The sequence below is a fragment of the Crocodylus porosus genome, unplaced genomic scaffold (assembly GCF_001723895.1).
Source record: "Crocodylus porosus isolate Cpor-Errol unplaced genomic scaffold, CroPor_comp1, whole genome shotgun sequence".
Taxonomy (NCBI): Eukaryota; Metazoa; Chordata; order Crocodylia; family Crocodylidae; genus Crocodylus; species Crocodylus porosus.
In genome coordinates, this window is record NW_017728951.1 from 55,358,360 (window position 1) to 55,385,494 (window position 27,135).

The following is a 27,135-nucleotide window of genomic DNA, read 5'->3' on the forward strand; positions in this document are numbered from 1 at the left end:
AGGGAAGGGGCGATCCCCACTGCCCTGCACTGTGTGGGGGGACTCTGCCACAAGTCCCCAGAAGCCCTGGGGTTGCTGTATCAGGGCTTTTTTTTTCCTTTTTTCTTTTACGGGCTAGGAGCTGGGGCAGGCAGGGAAACCATGGGGGTGCTGAGAGAGCAGGCAGGGATCAGGGGGCTCGTGGCAGAGCCCTCCACGTGGTGTAGGGCAGCGGGTATCACCCCTCCACCTGGCAGCAGCTGGTGAGTGGGGGCTTTTTTTTGTTGTTGTTTAAAGAGCTGGGTGGTGGGGCTGGGCTGGGCAGGGCAGCAATGGGGTGGGGCTGGGAGAGTGGGCAGGGGGTGAGGGATGCTCAGGGGGGCTGGGGGAGCAGGCAGGGAATGGGCCTTGCAGGGGTCCTGCCACGGTCCCCACGTCCACCCCCTACCTACCAGCAGCGAGTCTGACTCCAGTTCCCTGCTGCAGTGAGCAGGGACTACCGGAATTGCTGAAGCTTTCTGAATTGATTCAGACCTTTTTACTGGTCTTCTGATTCGATTCAGATTCAGAGATTTGGCCACCAAATTGGGCCATATCTCCTCTGAAACGAATCAGCACCCGAAGCTTCACACAGCCCTATTACACAATACATCTTGATCATGTTCAGGTAGAGAAAGAGTTAACTACATTAATGATAATAACAGCTGAAGCTCTTAGAGATACTAGTTTAAACCTGAATGCACATATCCATTACTGCTGTTAATGATTATACCATTTCTTAATTTACAGAAGACTGCGCTATTCATAAAGACCAATAGAATCATAGCTTTTTATCTCTGAAGTGGTCAGAGTCTGATTGATGGGTCAATGATCTATTAAAATACAACTAACTACATCAGCAAGTTTTGCACTTGAAATACAAGTGATTATTAATATTGCTATACCAAATCTGATAGAACACAGAGTATTTCCTCCAGCCCATACAAGACAGAAGTCTTTATTTTAACTAAACTCTTTAAAAGCAACTTTGTCACTAACGCCTATAATACCTAGTCTAGGTATATCAAAATATTTGTACCAGTTTTAAGACCCTCATCTAACAATAAAAATTTCTTCCAAAAATAAATAGTGATAAACAGATTCTACTAAATGATCTTACAAGTCAACATTAATGACTTTTAAATGTCTTTTCCCTAATACTGTTATCGTTAAACATAAACAGCAAGATATTTTAAAAGAGTTTAAGAGATTTGTGTCACTACCATTGAACATTACAGCTATAATAGGGATAGCAGAGGCATTAGTTTCCTACTTAGCAAAAATAAATTATGACAATCCCACCCCATATTATAGTTTCATTTTTTAACTATTACATAGAATGATGTCTTCAGAAACAACAGCATATCAGAAGAGATAGATAGGAAAATAGATTCATAAAGATAAACTGTTCTCTTTCAATAGAACTCAAAAAACCCCCATAATGTTTTTGGATTTCTATTTGGTGTAGTCTTATGGCAATGGTCTGATTTGAACCTGTCGCTTAGATTTAACAAAACGGCTAGTCTTGTTTTAGTTGAAAAGAGTTATGGAGACTAACTCCAGACAAAGATCTGACCCTGTCTGTCCTAAATATCAAGAAATTAGTAAGTGTTTCCCTTGAACTTTAAAGGATGGCAGTTCTATCATTTTATTGTATTTTTTTTCATATTTTTCTTGCCTTTAGTTTAAAACAATTTATTAACTTATTGAAAAACCAAACAAAAATTCCATTGGTCTTGCACTACAAAAGAGCTGAAGTCTGTTTATTAATCATCTCTTTTTAGTTTCCTTTCAGTTCAGTTAAAAAATAGGTATATAGCACCTGGTGAAAAAATCTGCTCTAAACAGTAAAAGAATAGAAATTAATCAGGTAATGTCACCTACAAGGAGAATTGGGGTAAAAATGGGAATGGGAATGTAGGAAATCACTTACGAATTTCCATCAGTGGATGCAGGGCTTAGATTGCATAGTTGTACAATAATACAGGCACCTCTTTCATGTTGCCTTTTTGTCCTTAGAATCTAAGCCCATGTTATTTTTAAAGTAAATTTCTAACTATTGTGACTATAAAGTAGCCTTGATAACATGAACTAACTGTAATCAACTCAGCCACCTCTCTCTGCATTTATGAACCTTGAAAAGATAAGTTCTAAAATGGATGACCTATCCCATTCATTTCAACAGATATAGAAATGCCCAGCAATATTTTAAATTGTTCAGAATTGTCAATGATGCTGTGGCAGAGCACCTTTGGTGCCTGCCACTTTAAGGGTCAGAGCATGCAACAGGGCAGCTGGCAGGTATGAGCTAGGTAACAAGCCAGTCATCACATGACTGCAGGAGGGCCCTGGGATAGGAGGGGGCTGAGCAGCCTCCTTTTTAAACCCAGGACCTCACAGCTAGGGCAGCAATCTGCTGCAAGCAGCCGGAAGACCACCACCCAGCTGAAACTGCTGCTCGGAGGTAAAGGCAGGAGCTATGGGGATGACAGGAGGCTCCTGTTTCTGGGGCATGCCTGAAAATTACACCCTGCTGGAGTAGGATGGTATGGTGGGTCCACCCATAGTGGGGTGGTCCTCATGAAACGCCATGCCAGTTTCTTCCCCAGTGCAAGGCAAGGTGCACCTTACAGCCCTAGCTCCTGCATCCCAGTGGGTAACCCAGAGTAGGGAAAGGCAGTGGGGCCAGGCATGTCTTCGGACACCTGAGCCCATAAGGTATAAGACCCGATACCCCAGTTAGGAGGGTGTGGAGTTGGCCCCAGGGAGGGAGCAAAAAAGTAGCCTCATAGCAAGGGGGCAGAGAAGTCAACTGAAGTTTAGGCCATGCACAGTAATGCCGCAAAGGTAGCCTGAAGGCCTGAGCAGTTCAGTGAAGAATAGGGTTGCAGGGGCTACCTGAAGGGCTGTGGACAGGCCAGCCCCATAAGTAGCTAGTTGAGTGAGCCCCAGTGAAGGGGTGTGTTTAGTGCCCCAGTGAGAGGGTGGTGGAGTAGTCCCAGTGAGGGGGAAGAGGAATTGTGACCCTCGTAAGTCCTCAGACATTTTGAGGCTGAGTTTTGGGTCAGATGATGAAGAAAGTGGAGAGTGTGGAAACAGTGGGTAGTTTGGGCCAGTGGAGCCTAGTATTTTGGATGCTATCTGCGAGGCATGGGACACGCTAAAAGGCAGGTCGGAGCTGTGTGTAACACCCTAGGCATTGAGGCGTTAAATGGCAGCCTCCTGTATTTCACAATAAGTTTATTACACCAGTCATGGCAGGAGAGATAGGGTAGACTGCCCTAAACAGAGGGGTGGGCTGGTATGGAGACCAGCCACGTGATGGCCCCATTGCAGATGCCATTAAAGCATGTAAAAGGAAAAGAAAGATCATATTCTGAGGTACAGTGAAACTCCATGTTGGCACCACATGAGAGGAAGCTTGGAAGTCCATTAACATTTTATCCCTCAAATCAATGAAAGGCCAAGCCCAAAAAAGATTCAATGGGACAACTGAGGTCTTCCATTGAGAAACTATATTCAAGGATCCAAATGAGGTATGAGTCTCACTGATGGGAACACAGGAATGAGGAGCCTCAGAGTATTTTGAAGATCTTCACAATATGTTGAGCAATGAGGGAAGAGATTTGAATAGCCTACCAAAACAACAGTGAACTGGGTGGATGAGAAGGTAGAGAACATTTTGCACTGTTTGCTGAAAAATTTGTGAGCTTGTAGTGCATATAAAATATCTGTATTAGAGGTGCACTGATACATCGGTCCATATCATATTGGTACTGATAAAAGGAAAATTGACATTATTGGCAATTGGCTTTTTTAGGTTGATGTAGCTGATACTGTCACCAGTAAATGTCTATATTGGGAAAGTGATTGATATCACTTTTCTGAAATAAAACTGACTTTGTTTCAAAATAATTACTCACAAAGTAAAATAACTGTTCTGAAACAAAGTCTACAGAGGCGGACACTTTCAGCTACAGCTTATTCTGCAACAGCTCCGCCAGTGAATTCCTCTGTGAAGATGAGACCGATTTCTATATTATCTTCTTTTAAAACACTTGTTATAGATTGGATAAAATTGGACCCATGTAAATTCTGTTTGAACTTTCCAGTGAAATTCAAATGCAGATTAAGAGTGAATCTGCAAGCCACTTATTTTTATATCAAATTATTTTTCCCTCCCACCTCCCGATGTATCTGTTTGGTATCTCATTCTTAATACTGGTGGACGAAAAGAACATTGGTGCTAACTTGATAACCCTTCCATATTATAAGCAGAAAAGTTCAAGAGTGTAAACCAGAACTCAGGGATCAAAGCTGAATTCACTTTGCAACACTTATTTCTTCTTTATAACACTTTCATATAGTGATTTAAATGCATTACATTACGGACTACACAAGTGCTAAAAATTAAACATATATTTATGAGTTTTCACAACTAGGAACACAGGAATGTAAGGGACCTCCTTGGTTATAAACAACCCCTTTACTTGAAGGGGTAAGGTTTCCAAAACTTTGTTCTGTTTGGATGCACTTTGTTACCTAAAGTGTGTTGGCTTAGTACGTCTATACTCTTCCCTGAAAACAAACATTTTTTTCATTTGAGTACTTTCAGTTGCTGTAAATTATTATAGCAATATCAGTCATTTGTTTAAAATGATAATTTATAGGAAGAAGGTGTTTGAATATTCAGACAGAAAAATATTATTTCCATTCAGACAAATTAGATGCTTCCCACTGCTGTGAAAAAGTAGAGTAAAAGTAAGTTACTTTGCTTTTAGCTATGCAAAGCCTTTGCCAACTTCTGCAAAAGTCTCTTGCAAAACTTTCCCTTCTAAAAAATAAACACTATTTATTGATTTTTGTTTTGCAATACATATGCCACATAATTAAAAGGGACATGAACATACAGTTACTATTACAAAAAATAGAAATCCTAAGTCCTATATAAAAGGTAGGTAAAACACAAATAATATACAAAAAATGCATGGAACTCTTTGGTTGAGCTTTTGGTCTCAGGTACTCAAGACAAAAAAAGTACTAGTTTCTCCCAGCAAGTGCACTTCATTATAAAACTTCCAAAACGTCTTAAAAATGAGATCTATACATTCTGTCAACTTGGAATATTTCTCTCACAGCTGTTTTGGTAACTCATGGTCATGTCATTCTAAACTAATCCATTGCCTCATTATGGTTTTTCACAGAAAATATCCAGGGGGAAGGGGTGGGGGGAGTATCAAGTTTAGAATCAATGGATGACAGAATGTGTGAGTCCAATTTAATCTTATGATCTTACCACTGATTTTACAGACGCAACAGCTGCAGTAGCGTTTATTATCTTGTTATTAACCTGAAGTCATAAGTCTATCATCAGGCCAACTTCTAAATGTCTGTGATATCAAGAACTTTTCTCTTCTTTTTCTACATTATAAGATTTTGCACAACTGTTATTACCTCTTTAGTAAATATCCATAATTAATAACCATCCTGTGCATTTTTGTTTAGGTTCAATGTAACTTCTTGAATGAATTGGTATCAAAGACCTAATAATATTTTATTAACGAATCTACTGATATTTAAATAGGCAATCTCTATCCATAAGTCTCTTGTCCTTTGTCAGAGGCAGCCAAGACAAAATGGTACATGGCATGCCAGTGCAAGCTCAACCAAGTCTGCATGTCCAACTTGCCAGAGGGTCCGCCTGTCATACATTAGACTCCACAGCCACTCAAGAAGTGGTATCCAGTAACCTACCAACAGCGCAATCCCTATGTTCTCCTGAGTCTGAGTGCTGTCAACGATAAACAGAAGCAGCTGGTTTCACAGAGGACTGAATTTTCTTAGTTAATACTAAACCTCAGAAAGCGTGAAAGCCTCCTATCTTTGCTGCTGAAAAGAATTATGCTCAAGCGAGAATTTTAATAACATGCGAATACAGTGCTTGGTATCTGGATTTTTAGAGACTTCTATTCTTGTATGTGCATGGATTATTCCAGGAGAACATCCAGGGGCTTCTTTTGTGAAAACTGCAACATTTTCTTAAAGGTTATTCCCCATACATACTTCTGAATAGCAATCCATCCAGTCTACAAGAATACCTAAGATTCGCAGCGAGACAAAATCATTATCAGAACATTTTACAGTCTTTTACACTCTCCACAGCAGTAAGAGTATTTGAAAAGTGCCTGGCAATGGTAGCTGTTCACATAAGGAAAAACTGCAACTGTCTATGCATATCTAAACAACTGGCAGTTTGGGACAGGGGCCCAGTAGGGTCCCAGCAGGAGCTCGTGGCATCACAAGGATGCATTCCAGTCCTGTACCAGGACTCCTAAAAATATGAGAAATCCTCCTCTCTGTGTCACAGAACATTACAGCTCAAAGGCAGTATGATTAATTCTCTCTCTCAGAAAACTTACCTGCCAAAGGATAGAGTAGCAGAGGACATGAGATCAAGCACGGTGATGTTGGCACATAACATACCTGGGGCAGCTGTGCCACATCAGTGTGAATATATGTGGTGCCTTCTGTCAAACTTGACAGTCCTTACAACTAAGGGCAAGGCTTTTGTACTCTTGGTTTGAGCAGCTCATGACCAGGGTCATGATTCTATAGAACTCACTTGATGGTTAGCTTTAGGAGTTCTCCTTTTCAACTTTGCCCACACTTATTTGGCCAGTAGCTATTTCCTGGTCTGCCCAAAAATAATTTCCCAAAACTGCAGCTGGATATTGTACCCAGACCTAGAGTCATTCTACCTGTTGGTTTTGATTTTGGCTGGTTGAGCATTACTGATAGAAACTTTTCTAAGCACGATAAGCAATCCTCCTACAGAGTGAGAAGCCATTTATCAAGAAGACATATATTTCCATGTGGAAATGGTTCTTCAAATGGATAGCTCAGCGTCATCTAGACCAGTGATGCCCAACTCATCTGGCCTCGCAGGTTGAATGAATGATGCAGGGCCAGTCTATGGCCTGGCACACAGGTTCAGTCCATGGCTAGAACTGGTTCCATGGGGTTGGTCCATGAACTAGTCAACCACTTCTGCATTAGTGGCTGTTTTTGTGCCATTCCATAAAAGCGGATCCCAGGACTGCTGTCCTACTTGCACCCCTTCTTCCCCCCCTCCACCCCAGTTACAGTACTGGAACTTCTCACAGGCCTGAAAGTTGATGGAAGCAGAAATGCAATTAGTGACTGCCAAACAGTGAGATTGGTGGTGTTCACCTTTTCCTCAGAGTTTTAATATTTAACAGCTGTTGTTCAAGAGATGGAAAATCTGGGGCTCTATGCCTTTTCTCACTCTGAGGTGACTCGAACCCAGATTTCCCACTTTTCCAGATGTTGCCTAAGTCATCAAGAAATGAGAGAATCTTCCACCCTTCCTGTTGAAGCTGGCCTTTTGTTGCAGTCAAGAGTGAAAGGCTCATGGGGCGAGAAGGAGAGTCAATATCAATGAAGCTGCAACAATTATGCGCCTTGGAAAATTTTAGGGAGAAAAGACTAGTATATGCAAGACCTATACAGAAAAAAATTACTGTTCCTTACTCTGGCTGGCAGCATGGTTAAGTTATTTATGAAGGAGCATCTATTCATGGATTCCTAGGAGCTCCTTTAATTAATTTTTTCAATGTTTCTGCATATGGTCATTGCATATAGTTTTACAGCTTCAGAGGTAGTCCTAAAACCACTTTTGTCAGATTTTTAGCTGACAGCAAATGAAGAAGCATATGAAACATGTTTCATACTTGTATGTGTCTTAATTTTTAAAAATAGAGCTTAAAAAAAACAACAATTAGAAGCTCAAAATACTTTGTAATCCATTCTCATTGGTGGTATCAGCACAGTTGTGGAAAAAAACTCTCAGGACTTTCAGCTCCAAAATGGCACCTAACCTAGCTGTGAGGTTTGGATTTAGGAGTGTTTAAAGTATGTCACTTACTGTGTTTTTCTTTTTAACCTGTGATTTATCTGAAAGTAGATACTCACTTGTATATAAATCTTGTTAGCCTAGTTATACCTAGCAAGATTGTTTTTCAAATATGTTAAAAAACAGGGCAGGTCATTTCCAGGGCTCCAGATATCAGGGATAATGTAAAGGGCATTTATACGTGTACTCCAGGATTGGGGGGGGTGGGGGAGAAGGGGTCGCTTTTAAATAGAGCGGCTCTGACAGCCAGTCTAATTAAAGCGCCGAGAACATCTCATGTATCAGCATCCCCGGAACATGCATTACAGTGGACTGGAGCACCCTCGTTGCTCGTGTATAGGTGCCCCAAAAGAAGTTATCTACTTTGTTAATAGATAGGGAAGAGAGACATAGAGAAATACAAAATAAGCCTATGCAGTGCCCCTTGTTCAAGAACGCTTTAAAAAAATAATCTGAAGACTTTGTAGCACAGTTAAGCAACAGGGTAAAAAGTATTTTTTTTCCAGTAAAGGCACTATATATAAGTACATCACTATGACACTGCATCACCACAGTGTAGGAAACTGCTTGTATTCATTTTAACCACTTTCAAAGAGGAGGCAAACTGCTATCTGGGAGTTTACAGCAACAGTTATCATAACTGTTATTTATATTTTTATTATTGTTATAATTGTGGCAAGGTGTCCTTCCAGAGATGGTTAGAGCCCCTGGAGTCCCTGCAGCCCTCAGTTTCTGGGCAATCACTAGGCCTGTGCAAAGGGGCAAGTATTTGATTTGGATTCAGCCAATTTGAAGGGATAGTGATTTGATTTGGCAATTCAAGTCACTGTCCCAATTCGACTGAATTGGATTCAAAGACACGGCCATAGACTAAACAGGCAGCAGTCCTCAACCATGCTGGATGCAGCTGCCTCCAGCTGGTAAGTCTGTTGTGGCTAGCGGGGAGGGAAGGGGTGTGGGGGAGGCCGATCAACGCCTCCACAGCGAGGGAGGGATTTGGGCCGGGACAAGCTGCCCAGTCGGGGCTAGGGGACCCAAGACTCAGGGAAAATTGTGTCTCACTGTAAATCTTAGGTACTTCTTGTAGACTGGATGGATTGCTATTCAGAAGTATGCATCATGCAAGTCTAGAGTGATGAACCTATTTTGTGCTTGAAGAAATGAAGAGATGGAGGCAAGTGTTACTATCCTGAATCTGACAGTGTATATATTTGTTGAGCCTTCTGAGGTCTTGGAGTGAATTAAAACCATATTGTCTTTTTTGGGATAAGAGGGGAGACCTCTTCTCCTGAATTTTGATGACATCTTTTTACAGATTTACAGAGGTGGATTTTCAAAGGACTCTGACCAGAAACATTCAGTTCAAAACTACCAATCATTCATGGAAGTTGTATATCAATTAATTATATTTATCTAAAGAAATGTAGCCAAAACTAAGAACTACTGGGTAAAATAAACCAGGACTCCATGTTGCTGCCATGGGCTGTAAAGGAAATTTACTGCCAATCATCACTTTATGGTCTTGTACAGGAGCTCTTGCACAGAGGCACAGGATGGGGCATGGCTCTAAATGACATTGATATTCAGAGGAATTCAATCTTATATTCACGAAGTACACACACATCTACAGTGGGATCCATGCTGACAAACATTCAGAGAATCCCATGCTATTCTGTTTCTCTTGTTTATTAAGTTATTTTTGCTTAACTGGCTGAGGAAAACAACTTCACTTTAGAGCTATACATTACAGTTTCCTTATATATCATGAAAATTGTGGGCCAAATTCTGTTTCCAGAATATCTCTGGCTGAAACCTGCGATTTCTAGATCACAAGATAAGCACAGAGTGCTGACAGCTGAATTTTATAGCCAAATAAAATATATGAAATTCACTGAAGGAAAAGTAATATGAAACATCGTAATATGTTGATTTTACAATCATTTCTTTTATTCTTTCATCAATAAAATTAGGAAGACAACCACCAAAAAGATGTATTTGTAAAACTCATGAGGAAGAGCATGTTTTTATACTGCCTTTAACTTATTTTCCAGGAATTCTCTGCATCCTGAGAGAACTCAGGAAATGCCATGTTACTACCTTTGTTTTACTTAGTTTCTATACAAAACAGGTGGCATACGCCCCATTACAACCCGTCTCTGCTGCTCCTAACTTGTGAAAAAGTTTTAGGACAATCCATGGCAAATCCTGACAACCAGGATGAAGAATCTTTTAAACTTGCCTCCTATGAGAATCTGAAGATACAAAACACTTTTAACATCCATGGGATAAATTGAATTTGGTGGTAGGAAAAAAACCCACATTGATTGAATAGGAAAGTAGTCTAAAGAATACAAGTTGATCTTATTTAATTATTTAATGAATGTCTAACTACGTGGCTACGACGTCCATCTCCATGAAATCTATAAGCCTAAATAAATTTTTTTTATATTTACCCTCAAAATACTCCTGTGATTAAGGGAAGTATAATCAACCCTGCTTTTCATAATGGGAACTATGGCACAGAAAACTTAAATGACTGACCCCAAGTAACTAAAGAAGTCTGTGGCAGAGCAATTCTCTTAAAATCCCAGGATATCACCTTAAATCACTGGGTTATCCTTCCTCAGAATGTATTCTTTTATTTTTCACATCATAGTTACAAACCTTTTCTCTTTAGCTCATTTATCTATTGTTATTTTTATCTTCAGCCATGTTGCGTCTATACTCAAAGCTCCCTGCTACACAAGGCACCTACACTTTCTCAGGCAAATACTTTCATTCTCTTGCGAGGCACACAGATACTAACCCATGTCAGTATAAAATATTTTCATTATTCCAATAAAAATAGAAATAAAATAATGTTAAATTAACATTAGCACCAGGTCTCAAATATCTGTCCATTTTAGATAATCTATTTGGAAGTCATACCATTTCTTCCTCTGAATCTCATTGCAGAATCAAATTCTTATTCCTTAAACTCACAATTTTAATTTTCTATGTATTCTATTTAAAAATATAAACCATGCCCAGATTTTCCCTCATGACTCTGTAACTTTAAGATCCAAATTCCTTGAAAAAAGGCAATGACAACACAAAGCTGTGCCAAATAAGGTAATATTTTTCTTTCAGTTAACAGGCTCATTAATTTTCTTGACTTTGACTGTAAAAAACAACCTTCACTATTAGCCACATCATAAACAAGAGTAAATTAAAACTAATACTAAATAAAAGTCAGATTTCTGCATATAAAATATTTGTATACAACTGCCACAATACTAAACTATATGATAAGCTTGAGGCAGATGTGCACCACAGATACTACAAAGGAAAGGGGGTTTTTTTGTATTCAAAAGTGTAATTTTTTTTCAGATTACTCAAGTAATCTTTCCTTAATAAGCATTCTCCTGTTTCTTTTGAGTAACTGGCAGACAACACAAAACAATTCAAATCAACGTTTTCTGAATATTTCACTATTGTTCTAGTAACTGACCCAATGAATCACATGACATATGTATCACTCCATCTCAGAGCAGACTAGATCAACTGCAGTGATTTCTAATCATGATAAATTTAGGCTTCAGCCTGCAAACATTTCAATGTGTGACTAACTTTAAACACATGACTAATCCACTTAATTTTCAAGAAAGGGGCAGAATAGTTAAATTGGAAGTGATCAGCATTCGCAGGATTAAAGCCCAAAGAATAACCAGAAAAGCAAATAAGAAACAACATAATTTTTCAATAACTTTGATACTTATAGAAATGTACACAACTAAGCACTCAGAATCAGTGGTGCCGATGGAGCTGCCGAACATTACATCTGTGAAATCATGCTGAAATCACTGAGTTTGCAAAGATCTAAGAGATAACAGAATGTGGACTATAATCCACTATTACATAAATCAAACTGCTTTATTTGAGCATAATGTATTCTGAACTAACAGGATGAAAGAAGCCCTTTTAATTTTATTTCTACTTTAAGGGCTGGAGCAGGCAGGCAACAGGTGCCTGATTAAGGTGGCCATTTTCAAACAAAGGTAAGCCAGGCAGAGACAGCAGTTAGCTTGCTTACAGCCGAGTCAGCAACACCATCTGACTCCCTTACGGCATGGAACATCCTGGAGGTAAGGGAAGGAGCCAGGGGGATGGCTTGGAGGCTCCTGGTCCTGGGCATGACCTAGAACTGCACCCTGCTGGGAAAGGAAGGGCTGGTGGGACTGCTGGTGGCACGGCAGCCCCCCTCAAATACCAGGACCACTCAGCTCCTCAGTGAAAGGCAGGTAGGAGTGCCTTAACCCAAGCCCCCACAACGGAGTGGGTAACCCCATAGTAGGGCCTGAGAAGGCGGATGCATGCAAAAGAGAGTGAGCGAGCAACACGAGAGCCAAGACAAAACCCTTAACTGGTCAATGCTGAGGCCAGGACCAGGATGGTCAAAGGGTAGAGTAACCACTGTGAGAGATGCCCAGAGCCAGGGGTCCTAAGGTTCTGACTGGCCTGGAGGTGGGCCAGGACTTGTGTGGCCAAAGGTCCCAGAGGGGAGCCACAACCAAGAGGGAAGCTCTAGGGAGCTGCCTGTCCTGAGTGAAGTCAGGGATTCAGGTTGCCTAATTAGTAGGGCTCTGGCTGGGTTCCAGGCTAGAGTGTAATGGGGCTCAGTGTGGGGCTGGAATTGTTAAAAGCTTAGATGCTATCTGCAAAGCACGGGCCATGGCGTAGGGGTGACACAGAGCCATGGATGGCGCCCCCTGGCATTGGGGTTGTGAATGGGCTGCCTTCTGTTTAATATATTGTTAACACTCAAGTCATGGCAAATGAATCTGGGCAGACGGCCTGCCCACCAAACTTGTGATCTGGCTTCGAGTTTGACTCTGGTCATAGATACAATTACATTTTTTAAACTGTGTTACATTGAGTACTTTTGAAATCCTCTGTGATGAGAGAGTGAATTTATTCTTGGTCATTATGATGTTAATTACCAAATCAGCAAGAGTTTTACAAGTGATGTTCAAAGATATATTTTGTTTTTTAAGAATCAGGAGTGACAACCGGAGCATACCCCACAGCAGACTAAAACTTGCAAACCCTTCTCTAACCATAAAGATTCTGAATGCTTAACACAGAATTCAATACCCAACCCTTTTAAATGTAAAAAAGAAGCAGATTTTGTTAACAGCAATGCAAAAAAAAAATAGTGCAGATGATGGTTACCCATGAGTTTATTATTGTACGGCCATTAATGTTTAATATTTAAACAAAAGGTACTCTGTTTCCATAAACAAGATTTTCAGATTGCAAACCAGTTTCCTCCAGATTTAATAATGAATTAACAATCTCTGACACTGTGCTCCCATGCTGCTAGCATCTCAAATACCATTTTTCAACAATATAGCTGTTGACAGCAAGACTCAGAAAATATAAAATTTACTTTAGAATGCTATTTTCAAATACATTTCACAGTTTCTCCTAATGACATTATTTTCTAACCATGGAGCTTTTTTGTTCATGGCTGTCCAACTTGTAAGCCAGAGGACGTCAACCAGGTGTACGCATACCCCTGGGGGTACTTGGACCAGTCCTACGGGGCACATGCAGGTGGGTGGGGGATGGAGCATCGCCACCTCCCAGGAGCAGGGCTGGAGCAGGGTGAGGGCAGTGGCACCCCTCTATAGGGCAGGGAAGCTCACACACAGCAGCTACCACACACCAGCCCGGTGAGCTTCCCCACCCTGCAAAGAGGCGCCGCTGCCCTCACCCCGTGAGCTTCCCTTGCCCCACCCCTGCAAGGCAGTGACACTCTGTTCCCACCTCCCTGGCTCCACGTCCGGCCATGCACTACCCTTCCCCCCACCCCCGCTTGGCATTCACCTGTGCGGTCTGCACCCCCCCAGTGTTTAGCCACTGGGGGTACTTAGACTATAAAAGGTTGAAAACCCCTGCTCTAAGCAGTCAGGGATCCCATGCCCAGTAACAGGCTACATGCCCCACAGGCCATACTAATAGGGATCACAGACTGCATTGCCACATAGATGCCTCCCCATTACACCACACAGCTGCATCCCCACTGCTACAGTGCACACACACACACAGGCACTGCCTCCCTCCTCCCTCCACTGCAATGATCCCCCCCCCCACATGAATACTCCCCATAACCACAGGTACACTGCATGCCATGTGGCTTTAGCCTTAACCTGAGCACCCCACACCATGTCACATTGCTCCCTGGGATGGGTGGAAAACAACAGAAGCCAGAGGAGGAGCCCAGAGTCTCTGGCTACTGTTGCAACCAGAGAAATAGGGGGAGTCATGGCCAGACAAGAGACCGAGGGCCACAACTTAACCCACCCATGACCTGGAGAGCCCTGTTCTAGATTGCTGTGGTGACCAAAATGAACAGCTTTATATAAAATATTGCATTTAACAATTTTAGCTCCAGGAGTGAACATAGGTGGCTAAAGAACCTTCCCAACTGCTCTTTGTATTTCCATTATAGTATATTTAGACATCCTCTTCTTTTTTTAACTAGGAATCAGGTAAGAGAAGGAAAACAGTAAATCTAAAGCCAAACATTATATTTTATTGCTCTGGTTCATTTTCTTGCTTTACCAATATGCCAAGAGCAGTTTGCTTAGTTACTGGAACAGGCAAAAGTAAGAGTCTTTATGTTGCCCTGTGTGGCAGGCTGGCTGGCAGAGGCTTGCAGCAGGCTGCACACATCTGCAAGCTTGCCGGGACTGCCCAGCTTAGGGCAGTGAAGCCTGATTACACATCTTCCCAGAGGACTGGGCCAGCAGACGGGAATAACTGGCTGGCCACAGGAAGTTAAGAGGGCTTCCAGGGAGATATACAAGGAAAGATAGGGAATTAAGAGAGTGACTGTAGTAGGTTGGCTGGCAGAGACTTGCAGTAGCCTACAGTTTGCAAGCTTGCAGGAACTACAGCCCAGCTGTGAGCAGTGAAGCCTGATTACATGTCTGCCCAGAGGACTGGGACAGCTGATACAGGAAAGTGACTAGCCCCAGGAAGCTAAGGGTCCACAGGAGAGAGTAAGAGAGGCAAGACTAGAAGCAGCAGCACTGCCACATCAGGAAACTGAGTCAGAGATAGACTGAGATGTTAGACAGCAGTGTGGATGTAGGTCAGTGGTGGTTCCTGAGAGGCAAGTATGCCCAGGAAAATGAAGAATTCAGGGAAGTTTTAGGGAATATTTGACCTAAGCAAGTCCCTGCTACACCCTGCCTTTGGATATGGTTTTATCCAAAGCCCACTGAAGCCAAAGGGAAAACTCTCATCAACTTCCAAAGGATTTGGACATGCAGGATGAACCAATGTATTGCTTTGTAATGTTTTACTATTTTTCAAATACATTATTCTGCAAAGCTAATTTAGCAACATGCTAGAAGCAACAGCGTACCTAAGGACATTTTAGAGTACAGTTTTTGGATCTCCACAGACTTCCCAAACAAGAGATGAGATCATGAGTTCGTATATACCTAAAGAGCTTTTAAATCACAGAGCTGAAATAAGCAGCTGGCAGTCTCAGTCATCCTGCACACCAACAATGTAAACAGAGGGAGATAGAAGGCTTTTCAAGGGTGACAAACACAAGCATCACAGCTTCACACTGCAACCAAAATTGTCTTTACACACAAGGCAATTATTGGAATTTAGTACCTGGCCAATGCAACGTAGTATCTAACTTTATAAAAGTGTAAAGTAAGACTGGTATCCTGTTTTAAAGGTGTTGAACCGAATGCCTAGTATACAATTTTAGCTCATAATGTTAAAAATAATAAGGCATTTCCTTGCATTTCAAAATTGTCACTTACACAGTATCAAAAATACTTTAAGACAAACAACTTTTCTTCTTCACACTCACTATTCATGGCAAATAAGAAGAAACAAATTTAACTGGAAACACAAAACTCAGAGGTAGTATTTTATTTTCCATGTGTAGAAACGAAAAAAAAAAAATCATTCCATTAAAGGAGGAGTTAGAGTCAAGTAAACCTTGGCAAATTTTGTAATGAGTTGACATTTGTTTAATTCAGTATAAATCTGAATCTGATCTACACTTTATGATGAAATATTTTGAAAGGTCTATTGCAGAATGCCACTAGTTTACAAGGACACCTTTCCAATGATTTAAAGGGGAATTTCTTGAATTGATGGCATGATACAGAAGCTAGGGGCAAACCTTCACTACTGCTTTCACTAGAAAGCTTCCCATCAAATTTACTCCATTTACTTGCATCCAAGATGAGATTTCTTTGTACCCCACCTCAGTATAAAGAGAGGAAAAAAAAGCCTTGCCTTAGACTTGAGTAACAGCCTGGGGACAGGCAGTAGCTCAGCTCTGAGTTTAGCTCATCTCTTGCTTAGCTGAAGCCAGAACTGGGGCACCACCTGTTGTGGGCCATACTGGCTCATTTGGCAGGGAAGGGGACATGCAGCTGGAGGGAGTACAAGAGAAACCACAGGGTGTGTGGAGGGGGAAACTGCAGCCTTTCCACCACCCCTAGTCTGCTCTCTCTTTGCCTGCCTTTCCCCCTTCCCTCCTCCCATTACTTCTGCTGCAGTTCCAGTCCTAACTCAACCCAACTGGGAGCTGCCACTCATTGGCGATGCGTAGGGGGTGCATGCAGGTGCACATGCACCCCCTGAGTGTGGTAGTGCACTTCCTGCCAACCACCAACACTTGCCACCCCCCCTTGCAGTTGACACTGCAAGCAGCATCTGCAGGCAGTCCGTGATCACCACTGGCCACTGCTGCCACCAGTGTCTGCGGGTGGTCGCCGACCACTGGTCAGCACTAGCCACCCCCACTAACAGCGCTGTGGCCACCTGCGGGAGCTCCCTGCTTGCTGCCACCATGCTTTCGCCACCACCATCTACAGGAGCTCGCCATGCCCCTCCAGCCACTGGGGGCACGTGGCATTCATGATGCCACTTCTCTCTGGCCAGGCTGGGGCCAGACTGCTGCTGACTGCCCCAGAGAAGCAGAGCTGCAGCAGAACGTAAGCAGTGGAAGAAGGCATGGGGGAGCAGGAGGCAGGCTGCAAAGGAGGTGGGAGGAAGGGGACAGGGGAAGCATACACAGGCACAGAGGAGGGTGCATGGTGGGGTACAGAAACAGGCATGGCGGGGACAAGGGGTGAAGATCTGGTCCCTCACCCCCCCCCCCCCACAACTGTTTTCATTGCCACAGTGGTAGGAAGTGGGGAGGAAGGGAGGGAGACAAAGATGAATTTAAGACAACCTGCTCCTAATTAGATTCTATCAATGGACAATTTGTTATAATTTTCCATGTATGGAATCTAATTATTGTGGGGTCATCTTAAAATTTGAAGTAACCTTCAATTCAGATAATACAGTGTATTAATGATAACGTTATTTTTAGATACAGTTATTATTTAGATGGGATGCACCAACATATCCTTGCAGTAGGTTTCCATCAGGAACACCCTGTGGAAAACCAGGAACCTGTTCATGAACAGACACACATGCCCTTCAGTTGAGGGCTGCATCAAAATGGGACTGAGATGTACTGGCACTACAGGAAGACGGTAGAAGATGACAAGGAAGAGATAGTGGACATCATACAGAAGAAAGGGAACTGGTATAGACTGATCAGAGGAAGCTCCCTCAAAGAGAGCAATGACAATGCAGACAACAAACACAATGACAAGTGAGTTGGGAGAAGGGAAGGCACTGAGGAAGTCCTTCGCATAATGGTGATTGTTAATGGTGACAGTGATAGGCAAGTGGGCATGCAAGTGCAGTTTTGTCACGGAAATGAAAATGGTGCAACTGTAAAAGGTGTGTTTTGGACTGTCAGGTGAACCACAGCAGTCACAAGACAAGTTAGTAGAGGTATAAGTAGATACATATAGAAATAAATATATTTACAAAAATCAGCATGTTTGCCCCACATGAGCCATGTACTTTATAGTCATGCTTACTGCTGGTTGCATTTAATCAACTTCAAAGATGGTTTCTGTTACTGAGCACAGGCTGCTTTTACTGCAGTTCAAAGACAGAAGAAAACCTCATTAAATACATTGCCTATGTGAATGTAAGATGAGGGGCTTCCCCCTGCCCCTCCTCATGCTGACTGGGGGAAGGGAGGGGGAGGAAAGACCCCTCATCTTGTATTTCAGTAAGTATAGTAGCACAAAACCAGACAACTTCAATGTATCTTTGATACACTGATACTTGCTAACAGTCTTTAGATACCTGAATGATGATTATGGAAAGGATGGGAATAGGAGCAACAGCCCCAAACCACAGCAGAGAAAACCGAGGGTGGAGATTAGGAGGAACTTTTAGATTATGACTGTGATCAAGCATTGGAATAAACTACCTAGAGAGCCTGCGGAATTTCCATCTTTGGAAATTTTCAAGAGCAGACTAGACAGACCCTTGGCTGGGATGGTTTAGTAATGACCTTCTGAGGTCCATTCCAGCCTTACTTTCCTATGATCCCATGATCTTAGCTGATTTTAAAAAAGCTGGCAAAATGCTCTACTGTGTTTTTGTCGATTTATGACAGTATACTTTCTATTTTCCCTGAACAGATAGGCTCCATATGGCACAACATACTGCACTGAAAACAGTGAGAAAAGAAAAAACAGAACTAAAATTATAGTAAAATTCTATTTCAATGTATTCTTGAGGCTGGAAATTTCAATGTGTAAGACTCAGGAATACCCATTTCTAAAGATGCTCAAAAGTATTGTTAGATGAAACATTTATTGTATAAGTAGTATCTTGATGCTATCATTTACAGCCACAATTTACAGGCTATTTTACAGCCACAATTTACAGGCTATTTTATGTGGGCAGGGCATTGTACCTAGATGAAGCTCTACCAATGTAGTGCCTATCTGGACAAAAAGTGAAAAGTTACGCATTGTGAACGGAAGTAGGAAATAAAGAGAGAAAATGGGACCTTGATCATAAAATACCTTATAACCTAGATTATAAATCAGAGGAACATAAGTGACTCCTGTGGAAAGTCTTGAGTAATTTAATGCCCATTCCTGAGGGAGATACCTAACAAATAAGATAATCAAGAAGTTGCACAAGTTTTACCGGGCTTTAAACTAAGCCTGCGGAGGGATGGGGGAACTACTGCCACTGCTGGCCCGCTGAGCAACCCTTGCAAAGCCAGCAGGCCAAGGCACTTAAGGGGTCCCACCCCAGCCTGAGCCCTGGAACAAAATGTAGGCAAGGCAAGGGCCCCCAAGGGGACACTTGCGTGCCTATATACAAATGCCAGGAGCTTGGGGAATAAACAGGAGGAACTTGTTCTCCTGCTAAATGCAAATAACTATGTCATAGGGATAGCAGAGACCTGGTGGGTCTCCACCCACGACTGGGCCACAGGTATAGATGGCTATACCCTGTACAGGAGGGATTGAGTGGACAAAAGAGCAGGGGGCATAGCTCTCTATGTCAAGGAAAGCTACACGTCCCTACAAGCCGACACTGGCACTCACAGTGGATGACTTGAGACCCTCTGGGTTAAAATCCGTGGGGAACACGGCACAGGGAATACTATGTTGGAAGTCTACTACAGACCCCCTACCCAGGGAAAAGACCTTGACCAGGAGTTCACCAGGGAATTGGCTGAGGCTGCACACTCCCAGTATATGGTTGTCACGGGAGACTTTAACTACCCAGACACCTCGTGGGAGGAGGGCTCAGCCAAATCCAAGTGGTCGCAAAGCTTACTCTCCTGCATGGATGACCTCTGATGCGGGAAGTCTACAGGCCGACAACAGGTGAAGCGCTGCTCAACCTCATACTGGCAACCGGGGACAACCTAATCAGTGACCTAACAATCGAAGGGAAGCTGGGTGACAGTGACCATGGGCTGATCACTTCAGGAAATCTGAGTTTGACAAGCTAAGGAGACTTGTCAGAGAGGCCCTTAAAGGGCTACAAGCTAGAGAGGGGAGTTCAGGACGAGTGGTTGCTCCTTAAGGGACCAATCCTGGATGCGCAAGCAAAGTCCATCCCATCTTGGAGGAAAGGCAAAAAAGAGCACAGCAGGCCCCTTGGCTCTCCAGGGAACTGGTGGACCTCCTGCATCTTCAAAGGAAGACCTACAAAGGATGGAGGACTGGAACCCCACCAAGGAGGAATACTCTGCTTTGGTCTGGACCTGCAGAGAGTAAACCAGGAAAGCCAAGGCTGAGATGGAATTCCAGCGAGCTACAAATATCAAGGACAATAAAAAGTCCTCTTTTAAATATGTGGGGAGCCAGAGGAAAAGCAAGGGCAACATTGGACCCCTGCTAAACCAGACAGGGAAACTGACAACTGATGCCCAGGAAAAAGCGAACTTGCTAAATGGGTATTTTGTATCAGTTTTTCACCAGTCCCAAGGGATGCCCCTGCCCACTGTGGGTCAGAGAGGCCTGGGTGAGGGAGATTCCTTGCCCTCCAATGAAGCTGACCTAGTGAAGGAACACACCTTGACAGGCTGGGGCTCTGATGGGTTACACCCAAGGGTACTCAAGGAGCTGGCAGGCATCATAGCTCAGCCCCTAGCATGAATCTTTGAGAGCTTTTGGCACTCTGGCCCTCTTCCAATCTTTGGGCACTTCATCAATGTTGTGCCTATCTTCAAGAAATGGAGGAAAGTAGATCCAGCAAACTACAGGCCCATCAGCCTGACCTCTATCCTGGAGAAGGTCTTGCAAAAGATTATGAAAGAAGTCATCCTTAACGGACTAGCTGAAGGCAATATCCTGAGGGATACCCAGCGTGGGTTTGTTGCAGGTAGGTTTTGCTGAACCAATCTCATTTCCTTTTATGACCAGGTAACCTATCACCTGGACAAGGGGGAAGAGATTGACGCTGTATATCTTGACTTTAAAAAAGCCTTCGATCTGGTATCCCATGATCACCTCTTGGCTAAACTGGCTAACTGAGGCCTCGACCTCACCACAATCTGCTGGGTAGAGAATTGGTTCCATGGTAGGACCCAGAGGGTGGTGGTTGACAGAAGCCAATCATCTTGGCATGCGGTAACCAGTGGGGGCCCTTAAGTCTCTGCCCTAGGGCCTATACTATTTAACATCTTCATCAATGATGTGGACATTGGTGTCAGAAGCAGACTGGCCAAGTTTGCCAATGACACCAAACTCTGGGGTAAAGCATCCACACCTGAGGACAGGAGGGTGATCCAGGCAGATCTTGACAGGCTCATGAAATGGGCGGATGAGAAACCTGATGGTGTTTACCACTGAAAAATACAAGGTTCTCCACCTTGGGAGGAAAAACCCGCAGCATCCTTAGAGGCTCGGCTAACGCTGGTTAGCACTACAGATAAAAGGGACTTGGGGGTCATGACTGACCACGTGATGAACATGAACCTTCAATGTGATGCTGCAGCTAGTAAAGTGAGCAAAACGCTGGCTTGCATCCATAAATGCTTCTCAAGCAAATCCTGGGACGTCATTCTCCCCTGGTACTCAGCCTTGGTGAAGCCGCAGCTGGAGTACTGCATCCAGTTTTGGGCTCCACAATTCAAAAAGAATGTAGAAAAGCTTGAGAGGGTGTAGAGGACAGCCATAAGTATGATTAGAGGTCAGGAAAACAGAACTTATGATGACAGGCTGAGAGCCATGGGACTATTCGGCCTGGAAAACTGCAGGTTCGGGGGTGATCTGGTGGCCACCTATAAGTTTATCAGGGTACTCATTCAGGATCTGGGGGAACATCTGTTCACCAGAATGCCCCAAAGGATGACAAGAGCGAATGGTCATAAACTCCGCCGCAACCGATTCAGGCTGGACATAAGAAACAACTTCTTTACTGTCCGAGCCCCTAAGGTTTGGAATAGACTGCTGCTGGAGGCGGTTCAAGCACCCACTTTGTACGCCTTCAAGACACATTTGGATGCTTATTTTGCTGGTATCCTATGATCCCTGCTGACTTCTTGCCCCTGGTGCAGGGGGCTGAACTCGATGATCCTCTGGGGTCCCTTCTAGCCCAAATGTCTATGAAATCTACTTCAGGCAGACATGCAAGTAAAACCCAGATATATCTCATGAGACACAAATTTCACCCACTTAGCTATAGAATGAGTATGCCAAATTATGTATATGGCTCTTCTGATGATCAGGCCAGATGCTGCTTCCTGTGTCAGAAAAAGAACTGATCAGAGGTCAGGAAAACAGACTTTACAACAACAGGCTGAGAGCCATGGGGATCTCTAGTCTGGAAAAGCGCAGGTTCAGGGGTGATCTGATGGCCACCTATAAGTTTATTGGGGTGACCACCAGTATCTGGGGGAACGTTCGTTCACCAGAGGGCCCCAAGGGATGACGAGGTCGAACAGTCATAAACTACTGCAAGACCGTTTCAAGTTGGACATAAGGAAGAATTTCTTTACTGTCTGAGCCCCCAAGGTCTGGAACAGCCTGCCAGCGGAGGTGGTTCAAGCACCTACACTGAACACCTTCAAGAGCAAACTGGATGCTTATCTTGCTGGGATCCTATGACCCCAGCTGACTTCCTGCCCTTTGGGCAGGGGGCTGGACTCAATGATCTCCCAAGGTCCCTTCCAGCCCTATGAAATCTATGCACTGATATCCCACACTCTAGTGCAATTTCATATTTCAAAGATGTTCAACTGGCAGTCCACCAGGAGGCCCACAAGTGGTTATACTGTGCCTTTGGGACATAGCACAGCTTCTAGGTCTGCAGCATTAGCATGGCTCCAGAACCTAGGGAGTAAAGGCTGCCACTGCTAGAACTCCCCATACCCGTCATCAAAGTCAGATCCTTGGTAACAGCTGATGACTAAAACAGTTTGCAGGGGAAACAGAGGAATGAGCCATGCCACCACAGCTGATATGGCAGTTGCGCTAACAAGCCACAGCCCCACCATTGGAGTTGGGTTGTCCAGTCCACAGTAAGCCCCATGATCTGGAGCTGACCCATGAGTCCAAATGAGCAGGACAGCCTTGTCACATTTAGTCATGGTAACTTACAGCAAAAAATGTGCATTGTATCTCCATGGAAAAAACAGACCGTGAGGGTCATCAATTCAAACACCCATGGCCCCAGGCACATATGCAAGACTTACTGTTGTTTCTCAGCCATCCCAGCTGCTTATCCAACCTCTTCTTGAAAATCTCAAATAAATAAGAATCCACACCCTCTGTAGGCAACTTGTTCCACTGTCTTCTCTTTTTACTGTTCCCCCTGAGATTTAATCTACTTTTGTTTTGCTGTAGTGTAAACCCCATTGCCTCTTGTCCTGCCCTCTACAGCAAAACAGAATGGAATTTTCTCCTTTTTCTTTACAGCAGACCTTCAATTATTTGAAAAATGTTAACACATGCCTCCTTAACCTCCTTTTACCTAACTAAAAGTCTTGACAACCTAACCCTAAATTGCATGTGCTTTTCTTGCAACAACATTACATTGCTGACTCATGCTGAGTCTGTGGTCCACTGAAACCCCTAGATCCCTCATTCTGTATTTGCACTTTCCTTAATACCATATACTTTTCTTTGTCTAGCTTATCCACAGCACACCTTTTCTGCATTTGTGCTCAGGGGCTGAACTGAGCAGCTTCTAAATCCATGCAATAATTTAAAGATGAAATGTATAAATATCTGCAAATATAAAAATTAGTTCATTTGGCAATTTGTAATGTCACATATGGACTTACAAAAATATAGGCAGCTGTATCTTTATGTAACCTTAACACATTGCAAATATTTTACTGTACATATTAACAACCATATTTGAAAGGTTTATCAAAACAGAAAAAAAAAGTCTCAATAATATCCTAACTATTCACTTATCTAGAGCTTTTTCACTGGAATGAAAAAAATAAAAGAGCGGGGAAAGAAAGAGGAGCCAGGAAAGAAACTGAACAAGAAAAAACTATAGTCAGAATGCTAAGTGATAAGAATGCCAAGCAGAGTGATCTTGTAGTATGCAGAGAGCATTACAGATGAGACTAAATTAATTCTTGGAATTTATAAGGCATAGCTCATATGGGAACCAGCTGCACCATTCTCATGAATATTGTAAATAACTTATTTTTTTCTTCTTTAGCAGAACAACTCAATTTTTTCTTTAGGCAGATTATAGCCCAGAGAACTGCAAGGTTCTCTCATTTCATCACAAAAACTAGTGATTTTCAAACCATGTTCCATGGGTGCCCTGGGGTCCTGTGACAGGTCACCAGGGGTTCTGCAAATAGACTGGGGGTAATGGCGGTGCAGGCTGGGAGGCACTGCACTGCCACGGCTGGGCAGCCTGGCTCCATGTCAGTCTTCAGGATAGGGGTAAGTGTTCTGTGGCAAAAGAAATTATATGAAAGGGTTCCACTTTACAAAGTTTGAAAACCTCTGATGTAAGAAAATGTAACAAGAAGTATTTTTGGTTAAATTTTTGGGAAGATGTGTTTATATTAGGTTTATGTGATTCTGATTACGTTCTCATTGCATTCAACACAAATTATTACTCGTTGAAGTTTCTTGCGACTATTCTGCTTGACTGTTTGTTTTACAGATCCCAAACCCCCCTAAACCCTAAAACATATATTTGTCTTGTATCCAGTAGGTTAATTTTATTATTAAAGAAAATAATATTGTACTTTTCACCCTAAGATCTTCAGGATCCAAAATGCTTTATAAGTAACAGACAAAATTCTTACCTTCAGTACACATGCACATTTGTTTTATCAGTGCAGATCTCTGGGATATATTCTGCCTATTTCACCATGTTACATGAACTATTCTTCATTAGATACACATGCAGAGAAATCAGTTCACCTAGCAAAAGGAAAAAAAATGCATAAAGCAACACTGCATACACATTTATTGGTGGGGGGGGGGAAAAATCAAGAAAAAAAACCTACCTGACTAAGTACAGGTGGAACTTAGATAGGAAGAATAGAGTTACTCAGACTGGTTAGTACTGGAGTGCTATTATAACCATGATGGTCAATGAGACCCGATAAAAAAGGCCTTGTTTTTGAAAGCTTGTCTAACTTTATCCCCAACTTCGTCCAATCAAAACTATTACCCACAAAAATCCTTGATTCAGACTGGATAATAATTTAATCTCTTGTGTAAATTGGCATATTTAACATTGGAGAACTTTAATGACCCCATATTCCTAGAACCTTTTATTTTTACTTACTGGTTTGGGGCTGACTTAGAGAAATATCATTAAACAGACTACCAAATATCCTGTAACATTTGGATATTCTGTGCAGGTCTCCAATCCAAATACCTAACTCTAAGCAGCTATTAACAATCGTCTGAAGTGGTATGAATGAAGATTTTAACTTCAGCTCGGTTAAGAATGGTAATTCTGGTTTGCAGGGTAGTTCAAGATTTCACAGTTTCTTTTCAACTTTGGTTTGGAAAGAAATCTATCAAAAAAATGAAGTTCTCTCCCAAAAGGCATTACCATTCTCCACTCAGCTCTATACATAGACAGTGCTCCAGGATGGTCTGCCTGAGTGGTTCTGGAAAGGAAGGCCAGGGAAACCAGAAATCTGAGGCAGTCACTTGAATGGACTACCTTGGTCATCCAAGAAGGTTAGGCTTCCTGGGTTTTCTAGCTCTTGGCCTCTGCCAGTCTGGTGGAAGGACGCAACACAATTAATCAACTTTAGTAAATTTTATTTAATTGAATCAACTAATTTTGATGATAATTTTTTCTCACTAGCTTTAATTTTAATCTAGTACAGCTATCCGGATTTTTTTCTTCTATGGCAATCAAATTTAGGAAAAGCAAAGCAACAAAGATCTACCCAGCAGTTTCCTGTGCACTTTCAGACAGTGGAATTAAATAAACTTGCAACTAATATTTTGTTAACAAAGCAATAATATTTTTAACAATAAGAACAAAAATACTTGCTAAAATGAAATGTCTGAAAACACTGCCTTCTTCAGTTCAAGTAACCATAACATAAAACAAACACTGTTTATCATTCATTACTTTAATCTAATATAAAGTTAACACTAAACTTAGAAAGCAAAAACTGTGTTAAAAGTAGCTTTGTATTCTTTCTCCAATTTTAGAATGTTTTCCTTTATTAGGTTTCAATACACTAACATGTCACCCTATCACATACATCAGAATTCAAATAAATCTCTAAGTACATATAAGAGTTAGCTATAAGAGTTAAAATAAATGTACAAACCAAGCTATGCTCCATGCTGCAGTTCCTTACATTCATGCATTAACTATACATCTCTGTATCTAAATTCCATGGGGGAGATCTTATTTTAGTAAGAAATTTACTGAAATTTCTAGTGACAAGCACAATATAGAAATTACCTTTAAAACCATCCAAGATAAGTCTTTTAATGCTCTCCACATATTACACTAAAAGAAAGAACACACAGTATTATCTTTCATTACTGTTATTTTAAAATTGATAAGAAACCATTAGACACATGTGCACATATGTGCATATATAGCAGTGTTTAAAATCCACAAGAAGCAATTCCTTTAGTGATTTTTTAACGCTTATCAGTTTTGACTAGAACAGACAGAAAAAATGTGGTCTAGTTAGAACCAGAGTGCTTCACAACTGAATCCTAGCTCTCACCCACAACTCATTTCCCTTCTCCTACAGAAAAATGGATTGGGAAACAAACAAACAAACCTCATAGGAATGGGTTGAAGATCAACTACTATTAGTAACATGGTTGCAAACAAAAGTCGGTGTGGTTCCGGAAGACTGGAGAAGAGCCAGAGTGGTCCCAAGAAAGAAAGGAAGGAAGATGCAGGGAATTACAGGCCAATCAGTCTGACATCCACCCCTAGAAAGATTTTGGAGAAAATCATCAAAGAATCCATCAGCTACAGGCTAAAGGAAGGCAACCTTTTGAATGCAAGCCAACATGGCTTTATTACTGGTAGGTCTTGCCTGACCAACCTTGTCTCCTTCTATGACTAGGTGACGCACTGCTGGGACAAGGGAGACTAAGTGGATGTCATATATCTGGATATTAAAAAAGCCTTTGACTTAGTCTCCCATGGTGTCCTCATGGTTAAGCTGTGGAGCTATGACCTCGACCATCACACAGTCCAATGGCTGGGAACTGGCTCTGGGGTCGGACCCAAAGAATACTAGTTGATGGGAGAGAATCAGCGTGGCGCAAGGTGGCCAGTGGCATCCCTCAGGGCTC

General features: G+C 42.3%; 1 protein-coding gene and 1 long non-coding RNA gene across 9 annotated transcripts in view; both read right to left on the reverse strand.

Annotated features, from left to right (window-relative positions):
• FAM35A (family with sequence similarity 35 member A) overlaps positions 1-7,260 on the reverse strand; it is a 69,675-nt gene extending 62,415 nt beyond the window's left edge. For all 7 annotated transcript variants that reach the window (XM_019555710.1, XM_019555712.1, XM_019555713.1 and 4 more), the window contains exon 1: positions 7,249-7,260. The gene's annotated coding sequence lies outside the window, so the exon portion shown is untranslated. The remainder of the gene's footprint in view (positions 1-7,248) is intronic.
• A 16,265-nt stretch (positions 7,261-23,525) lies between these two features.
• LOC109324152 overlaps positions 23,526-27,135 on the reverse strand; it is an 8,673-nt gene continuing 5,063 nt past the window's right edge. The window contains exons 2-4 of one of the 2 annotated variants that reach the window (XR_002104862.1): positions 26,279-26,326; positions 24,642-24,759; positions 23,526-23,589 (exon numbers count right to left, since the gene is read on the reverse strand). This is a non-coding gene — a long non-coding RNA (uncharacterized LOC109324152). The remainder of the gene's footprint in view (positions 23,590-24,641; positions 24,760-26,278; positions 26,327-27,135) is intronic. The other variant, XR_002104863.1, reaches the window with a different exon arrangement.